The sequence below is a fragment of the Rhyacophila brunnea genome, unplaced genomic scaffold (genome assembly GCF_057557595.1).
Source record: "Rhyacophila brunnea isolate RB1 unplaced genomic scaffold, BYU_Rbru_1.0 scaffold_24, whole genome shotgun sequence".
Taxonomy (NCBI): Eukaryota; Metazoa; Arthropoda; class Insecta; order Trichoptera; family Rhyacophilidae; genus Rhyacophila; species Rhyacophila brunnea.
Window position 1 is genome coordinate 9,053,497 of NW_028232904.1, and position 9,716 is coordinate 9,063,212.

Here is a 9,716-nt window from a genome sequence, read left to right on the forward strand (position 1 = left end):
TGCGAGAACGGTAGATCGGGGTTCCACTGTACAGTAATATTAAATTTCAGTATCACTGTTTCCAATTTCCATCTGCTCCTGCTATATACAAGGTGACCAATTTATATATACTAGTTATTGTAATCCTTTTATTTTCAGGCGAATAGCAGAAAACAGTTATTGCAAACCATTGCTGTCTACCAAATTGCCAATAGAATTTTAATAAATGGATCGAATAATAAAATTGTCAGTGTGCTGAATCTGTTCGCTGCCATCTTGCAGTCGAGCTGCAACCAGCAGGTATCAGAGAATAGTTGTACCGCCACAACCAAAACATTGATGCGAACATCTGGGTGTTTGGGTCACATGTGCAAGCTGTTTTTGCAAAGTAACGCTGTAAGTATGTCTACTTATCAATATTTTGGTAATTGAAACCTTTCTATTGTAAATAGCAGTGACGAAGACCAATATATGCACTCCATTGACAAGCCAAAAATCTATATTCTGCTACTGATCAATAGACAAGGACGAGGTTACATGTAAATTGTTTTGTGTTGTTCACCATGAGCTATTGTATCGGAAAGAGATGGCTGTATAGGATTGAGATAAAAAAATGACACATTGTTTATGGAACATTTCACCGTGAACTAAGTTGTACGTATGTTACGAAACCATTTAGGTGCGAGGTAATAATACTGATATCATTAATATCAGAAATTTGATAGACACAAATGACTTGATACTTACGAGCACCTAGTGGTTAACCTAATTTTGAATCAGAAAGTGTTGGTTAGTTTTGAAAATTTAATTAAACCCTGTGTAAATCGAGCCATAATAGATAATAATCAAAAAAATATTAGTCTATGTATTATGGTTTGGTTTGGCAGAGGAGGGGTAACATGAATTTTAAAATAATTGCAAGATAAAAAGAACTTTTTATATGCAACATTTCTAAATTTACTGTTGAATCATATAAACTTGACTTGACTAGCTTAAACGATCAAAAAAATTTGTTTTTGATAGAAATAATACTGAAATGTCATTTTGACATGTCATATTGATTTCCATAGTAACGCACGGATATATTAATAATATAGTTGCTAGGACCCCAGACCCCTAGCAACTAGAGGTGGGAAAACTGGTCGATTTTGAAGACTAAGTATACTTACTACCAGCACTGGCGGCTCCCTCTATAGGTCATTCGGTCATTGACCTGCCAAAATAAATACCTAAAAGTGCGGCCACACCGGCAACAAGTCGCGCGACAACTCGTTAAATTTTACGATAATTATCATAATTGCTTAAGAAATTTTACGATAATTATCATGCTTATTGTAAAATTTAACGAGTTGTCGCGCGACTTGTTTTCGGTGTGGACCCGGCATTACAATCGACATAATAATATTAATAATATGTGCAATGTCATATATAATAATATTAATAATAATCGGTGGATTTGAAATTATAGGGCGCGCGATATTGTGTCAACCCAGTCTATTGGGCTTTTTTTGTTTGGGCGATAATTCCCCGAACAAAAATATTGTGTTCGCCGGCAGTCTGAAAATTGACCCAAATTGAATATTTTTATAAAATTTTCTCTCTCGTTTCTCATACATAAGACAGAGATCGATATAACACAACATACGAGATCGAAGCTTGTAACGGTGCGTGAATTACTGTAATATCGGCAATGCCCGAGTGTGAGACAAAAGATTTTTTCACCTAATTAAATGAAACAGAATGATAACACTGACTAGATAATTGGTCTCAAGACGCAACTGTGTATGCGGTTCGGATTCGTTGACAGGTTTTGACGAATGCCTTTGGTTATTTTAATAATATATAAGGAGTTTTTGGTGATTTATAACATTTTTGTGAAGCAGTTAGTACGCACGCAGTAGCAATTGAAGTCTGTGATACAATTATAATGGAAATGGAAGCACGATTTGCATCCAACGATCATCTCATTATATCCGATTTGTTCAATAAAGAAAATTACACTGATTTTAAAAATAATTTTCCCACACGTCAAGTAAATTTGGTAAAACTGTTAGAAGAAATAAACATAATCAAGTTAAAAAATGAATTATTGGTGTTTTATCAACGAGATGATTTGCATGGCGCTATTAGTGCAGTTTCTCTTCTACATTTTTTACTCAGCAATAATTTCAACGAAACATTTTCCGAGTCGATCAAAGTTCTCCAATTTATTTGCGTCATACCAATGACAACAGTTGAAAGTGAAAGATGTTTTTCCACTCTCAAAAGAATAAAAACCTTTCTACGCAATAGGGCCAGGATAGACTGACCGCTCTTGCAATGCTCAGTATTGAAAAAAAATATGTGGGAAAAATAGACAATTTTTATAATCGTGTGATTGATGATTTTTCAAAAAGCAAAGAAAGAAAAGTGGACCTGATTTACAAAAAATTATAACGCGTTGTGTGCAATTTCGGTTAACGATGGGTTGGCGTTATGAAAAACGGACATTTTTTGAAGGGTTAGTAGGTACCGACCTATAACAATTTCTAGCACTTATTCTATAATGTATAAAAAGTCAATTTGCAATACGTCTTTTCAGTATACAACGAAAAGGCAAATTAAAATAATATATTCAAAATTGACCTGCTAAGTTTTTCCGGATTAAGCCGCCAATGACTACCAGTATTAAAAAATACTTAGTATCGAAACTTGTTCCAAAATACTTACTAGTATTTGAAATATCGGCTATAATAGAATCGTTAAAAATACATCCGCTTTTCGGAAAGTCCCATTTTCGAGACAGGTATAGCTAGAACTATGGCACTAGTCACTCCTGTTTCAGTAGAAAATACTGGAGCATTAAAAGCACTGGTTTCATTTATCTGTAAAGCATTTTCATTTACAGGTGGAGCTATATTTTGCCTGGCAAATTCAATATGAATAGTTGGGTGCTTGCGCTGTAAAAGTTTCTTCAAATTTGACATTGACTTGTATGAATTTTTTATTTTACAAACATTACAGATGGCATAATTTGTAACTATTTCTTTGGAACGATTCCACACGAAACTTAACCTTTTAGTAGCCATTTTTACACAAATTGTTTATTAAGTATAATATAATTATTATCCATTTACACAATCACGCATACAATTTGAATTCAGTTTATGTTTATAAGTTCCAATTATAACACTAAAAAATCGAGAAACTCGACGTGACAAAACCAGATAAACGCGTAGTCAGTTAGCGTTATCAGAACGCCGCTATTCCGGCTTGCGACTGACGTCAACTCGATGTAAATATCTTACTCAACTGAAACTAAAACCAGTCGCATACTAAACATACGCGAGTCGCGACGCCGAGGTGTGATGATTTCATACGTAGCAAGACTACGAACTATCTAGCGGGCGGCGAGATCACATACCATGCGTCGAATTACGGAACTCGATAAAGTCTCATACTCAACTGAAACTTAAAACCCTTAAAACTCTTAAAACTAAGGCGAACTCAAATAGTATACTATAAAACGAATGACCATTTCTGTCCTTCACTATACCAACTTTACAACAGAGGAGAAAGGGAGAACAATGACAGTTGAGTATAATATCACGGCTAGACATACGTGTATCATGATATCTCGCTCGCGCGCATTTAATATCAATAGCGTTGAAAGTCAACCAGCATTACGCGAGTCACTGCTAGACGCGACTTGGCGCGGGGCAAGTCACTGCGATGACATCATCAAATGCGTTCGAATTCGAACATCTAATACGTTTCAAGTTTCTTGAAACAAGTTTATTGGGCCACAAATACTTAGTATGGATAGTTTCATCCGAAACTTAAGTACACAAACTGGTGACAGTATTTCCAACTCACCTCTACTAGCAACCAATAATGGTGTCGAAATAACTTTTCATACAAAACAGAATTAACTGAAAATGAATTCAATTCTTCTTAAAGATGGCTCAAAGTATTAAAAAAATGCATTGGCATCGTGTTCTGATATATTCTAAAAGTTTCAAATGTCTAGCTATTCGGGAAGTTAGTTAAAAATCGATTGCAAGATTTGTACTGGACAAAGAACCACCGGACAAATAAGAATATGAGCTAAGAAAAACGTTGTAAAAACTAACCAACACCATCTGCATTTTGTACCGTTACTTAATTAAATGAAAACAATTTAGTGTGATTTATAAAGTGTACACTGTTTTTGTCGGATCTCCACAGCCTACCTTCACTATGATGGTTTGGTGTAAGTAAGGTTTAATCGAATTTTAAACTAACCAGCACCAACCATTTGCAGTAAAATTTGTATTCTTAGTTCAATGAAAACACATATGTATGATTGACAAAGTTTAATGTGCATCATTTATGTCAGATCTCAACAGCATACCTCCACCCTTCGCCACTGTCAGTAACAAACAGAGGCATCGATACGTAGTATAATGTGATAGTTGAAATATCTACCTACCGATATGCGCTGCGACATATATTTACCACTACTATTCATTGGCTTGAGTGTCAACCTATAGTGTTGTGGGTCCCACATTCAAATTCTAGGTCTGGCAAGTGCACATATTGTTTTTCAATTTGTGTAGAGTCAGTATGGATCTAATAGGTTGAGCAAGTGGCTGACATCCATTTCTCGTAAAAACAAAATCTGTTAATACAAAACTCCACTCTGTGGAGGCCCATCTGATCCTATTAGGATCGGACATGGTTGGCAAAAAATATTCATGTGGTCAAAGGCTGTAATAATCATACGTAAATGTGTCATGGTAGAGATAGAATATCGTACCATCTACCGGCGAATTATCGTTACAGATCAGCGAGTTGCATTCAACTTGAAGGCTTTTCATTATCAGCCGTAATTATTGACATAAGCATAAGTAAGCATCACGTCCTTAACCTCTACAGTGCGGCATTTTTTATCAATGTATTCTTCAGTGTTTCATTGTTGTTTTCAGTACAACAAGGCTTGGAAGACCCTCTGCTTGTGCTTAACCGAGTGTTGCTTTGATGAACCGCAAAACAAGGCGTTCTCTTCACACATTCTTCTTAAGGTTTGTTCTACATCATTTTATTTTCATTACTCCTGCTCAATTTAGAAAGTGAATATTGTCACAACCACGCCGCCAGGTCAATTTCCCATGTTGTTTTTTTTAAATGAAACAGTTTTACATGTGGTACAAGAAAATCGGTTACGTGTAAGTTGTACGTATGCAGTTCATCGTGGGACACTTATTCGTGCGCCGCAGTACGTGAAACATGAGTTCGTATATCATTTTATCAAATGACGAGTTCTTCGTTGAACATTTCACCGTGGAATACATTTGTACGTATCTTACAAAATGCGAATAGTACTGTTCCAATTAGATTAACCCTAACCTAACCTAACCTAACCTAGTAAAGATATCTCATAAAATTCGCCACATGTTGTAGCATACGTACAAATATACTCCACGGTGAAATGGTCAACGAAGAACTCGTCATTTGATTAAATGTTACACAAACTCATGTTTCATGTACTGCGGCGCACGAATAAGTGTCCTGCGGTGAACTGTTTACGTACAAATTTCCGGATACGCAAGAAAATCATCTAATATATTATTGTAGCAACATCTGCGGACAAAAGTAACAAGTTGGAACGTAGCTCGGAAACTGGCGGCTAGAGACGACATGTACTTATGAATAAATTGTCTGTGATACAATTTCTGGCTGTTATTTGTCCGGTCTTTATTGCAAACTAACCTGTTATTGTAATATCTATGTATCTGATCTCCATTCGCTTTAGATTTATGCATATTGTGAGTAAATAAATTAACACAGTGATCACTTAAGGTGACGCATCAGTGAAACGCCAAATAATTTTCAACTGTACGCGCGACGAAATTTTGGACTCGCTGCCATTCAGTGAGAGAATGTTGACCCAGGAACACGTCACTTTGCTGCGTGATGGCGACGGGTCAATTAATTCTAAAATCGTGTAAAGATGACTAAAAACGTTACCCATTTACTTTAAAAAGAAAACATGTCAATGAATATATCATTATTGTTACTAATAGAACAATAAACAGAACATTAAATGGACGTATGTTGTATTTATATGACAAATAATATTTCGTTTGACAGGCGTCATTTTCACCCGCCACCCGCAATCCGCGCATCGCCTAGCAACGATCTTTTTAGACCGTGCCTCAACTAATGCATGGCCTTAAATACATAACGTTGTATATTATGTTGTCTAAAATTCTTTTGTTTGAAAATCTGAAAACCATATACATTTCAGTTGTGATATACAGTCGAACTCTGTTATTACGATGTCGGATGTAATGAGGAAACGTTCGTTGACATTTTATCGATTTTGTTGATTTTCTCCATACATTTATTCACTGTTATAACGAGAAACTTATCGGATATACTGAGCTAAAATATCGTCAAAAATTTTCATAAAACTGTTAATGTGTCAATCGTTTAAAAACATTTCGACCCTAAGCAAAAAAATCCGATCGGACAGGATGCCGCCGGGATCGCATTACGTTTATGACACTAGTTAAGTGTCTGAGTACCTACCTACTTGGTGTTTTCGCCGACAATATTGAAAAAGTTGTCATGCATATGATTGAAATAAGTAAAAAATCCAAGGTTTGTGAAGTCAGTAGTTTATGAATGCCATGCTTGTTTCGGGGATTTTTACGATGGTTTTCAGATTTTTTATATTCATCTTTTTTTCATCTTTTTGTGACCGCTCATTTAAAAATCCCTATTCTCTGATATAATGAGTAACGCTTATAATGAACAAATTCAGTCGGTCCCATCTTCCTCGAAATAACCAAGTTCGACTGTAATAATAATATGATTTCATTGAGATTTTGAAGGGGAAGCATTAACCATTTCTGTTTTTAGTTTTTAACCAACTTACGTAGAAACCGTTTTCAAATTAACTGTGAGGAAACCCGCGTGACATCGTCGTATCACTTGATTTGTATTGCATCACTCACTGTCTGCCGCAGGAGTGAGAGAAAGAGAAAATGTAAATCCCCACACTTCAAATTAAGCCTTAGTGCAGTAAAACTGTTCATAACTTCCATGCCACATGTGTTTGTTAAATAATTTCAAATCCCATAACAGAATTAACATATAAAGTTTCTTCTATTTATAGTCCAAATTCTCTGTAACCAATACTTGTATAATAGTCAATGTTTGATACACTTTATTATATATTGATTTTTTTTAACTACTTTTCAGTGTCTCCGGGAACTTGTGGCTGGTTTTAAGCTAGAAGTTGTGATGCTGTCAAGGGCGTTGATCGAAAGCTTTCCGCCAAATCAGGAAAAGTTTATACAAATCTCCAGAAAGGAATGTCTGACCAGGTTGGAAAAACGTTTTAACCGTATGAATTCAAATGTTGATTAATAAGGCTATTGGCACGGTTGTAAGAATACAGTCATTTGTCTTGGTAAGGCCTTCATCCAGTAGTGGATACAAAAATTTAATAAATATATGTTGCAACAAAGCACACAACAAAAGAACAAAACCTATAGATACGGAGTCTAAATATATGAAAGTGAAATTACAAATAAAATTACTTAGGCGTTAGAAGTTCTGTCACGTAAACGCCTGTTTAATCAATAAAAATGTTTTCCATTCGGAAAACAAAAAACAGTTTGTATCAAAGCCTGAACAAAAACGAACCATAAGTGCGAATGAGAAAGCATTCGGCATGCTTATATCTCCGCAATATGCAAGAGTAAGATAAAATTTCTACAGCTGAATTAAATATTTTTTGGAAACGTCGCCGGTGATTACATTCATTTAAAAATTGCGAGCACGTGTGGCTGAAATTTATTGTTTTTGTATTAAATATAAAGTAATTATTTTTAGTTAATTTAGTAGAAAGTATGGTTAACTATGTTGTGTTTAAATTTGGTAGCTGTACTGAGAAGCAATATGATGGTATAACGTTTCATAGTTAAGTTAATAATAATAAAATTGAGGTTCTACTGTACGTTATATGTGAGAAACACAGCTTCAATAGCCACTGTCTTTATATTATTACTCTGAGGTTTGTATGCATATTCATTTGTTCACCAAACCAATGTATTTTGGTCTGGACAAGGCGTCGTAACAGTACTGATCTTTTCGATTATGAATCGTTTTAGTCCGTCTGACCAGTCTGTATAGTGGCCATGTTAAAATAATCGGATTACACATTAACATGTCGTTTACAGAGGTTTACTGAACGAGCCTGAAGGTATGGAGTTGCTATGTGTTGCTCTCACTGATTGCAAGATGGCGGTCGACGAAGCCAAGCAATGTGACTTGGACCAAATGCTGCTGGATATCAAATCGAAAGCCGCCAAACAATCTACGGTCAGTTAAATAAGCTAACTCTAAGATGAATGCACATTTAATATTATTATATATCTATGGATAGCAGTAGCGAAGAGTCCTTATTAGGCGATTATTTAGACCCTACTTCAAATAAAAACAAATTTTAGTTCTTCTTATTGTGCTATCCCCTAGCAGAGGTCGGCCACCATCAAGGCGATCTTATCTTTGTTGTCTGCTACCCGGAACAGTTCAGCGGAGCTGCACTCGTACTAATTACTGAGGTTCTTAAGCCACGAAATGCGGCGCGGTCCTCTGCTACGCTTCCCATTGATCTTTCCTTGAATGACAAGTTGGGGAATGCTGTATTTTTGTCCTCTCATAATGTGGCCGAGGTACTGTAGTTTCTTGGTTTTGATACTACGTAGAACTTCTCGGTCCTTTCCCATTCGATTGAGAACTTCAACATTTGTCACCCGGTCAGTCCAAGGAATTTTGAGGATGCGTCTATACAGCCACATCTCGAAAGCTTCAAGTCTCCGTGACATCTCTTGGTTTAGCGTCCATACTTCCATACCATAGAAAAGAATTGAGAGCACATAACAACGTACCATACGCAGTCTCAGACCTAGGTTAAGATCTCGATTGCTAAGGAGGCGTCTCATTTTGAGAAAGGCGCTCCATGCGATCTCAATTCTAGTTTTTATTTCCTGAGACTGGTCCCATTTCTCATTGACCCATGTACCTAAATATTTATAATGGGTCACACGTTCGATTGGTTCGCTGTTAATGACAAAATTTGTATTGGTGTCTGGTGTCGCTGTTTTTGATACTAGTAATAGTTTTGTTTTCTTGAGGTTCATTTTTAAACCATAAGAATTACTGACCTCATTAACCTTTTCTACCAGTTGATGTAAACTATCAGCAATCAGCACAGTATCATCGGCATATCCCCTAGCAACCAATAATGGTGTTGAAATAACTTTTCATACAAAACAGAATTAACTGAAAATGAATTCAATTCTTCTTAAAGATGGCTAAAAGTATTAAAAAAATGCATTGCCGTGACATTTTACGTGAAATTTTAGTTATTAGCGTATAATGGCAAAGATTCAATAGCAAATGCTATAACTACAAGAATTTATTAACCACTAAAATGTAATGGGCACTGTAACACAGGTTTTGGCCTCTTTCAAAAACTTCTTCCATCCTGGACGATCCATCGCCGACACTCACCAGTTGCTTTGACAAATGAATCCACAGTTTCAAAAGGATCACTGCCAATAATAAGGCTGTTATTATCATTTTTGCACTTTGGAAAACTGGTACATACGTTTTTTGTTTTACTTCCGTTTATCCAGAGTCCCATGTTTGCAGCATCTGACTTTACAGAAATAAATGCCTGTTTGCTAATACTACAAGGTTCT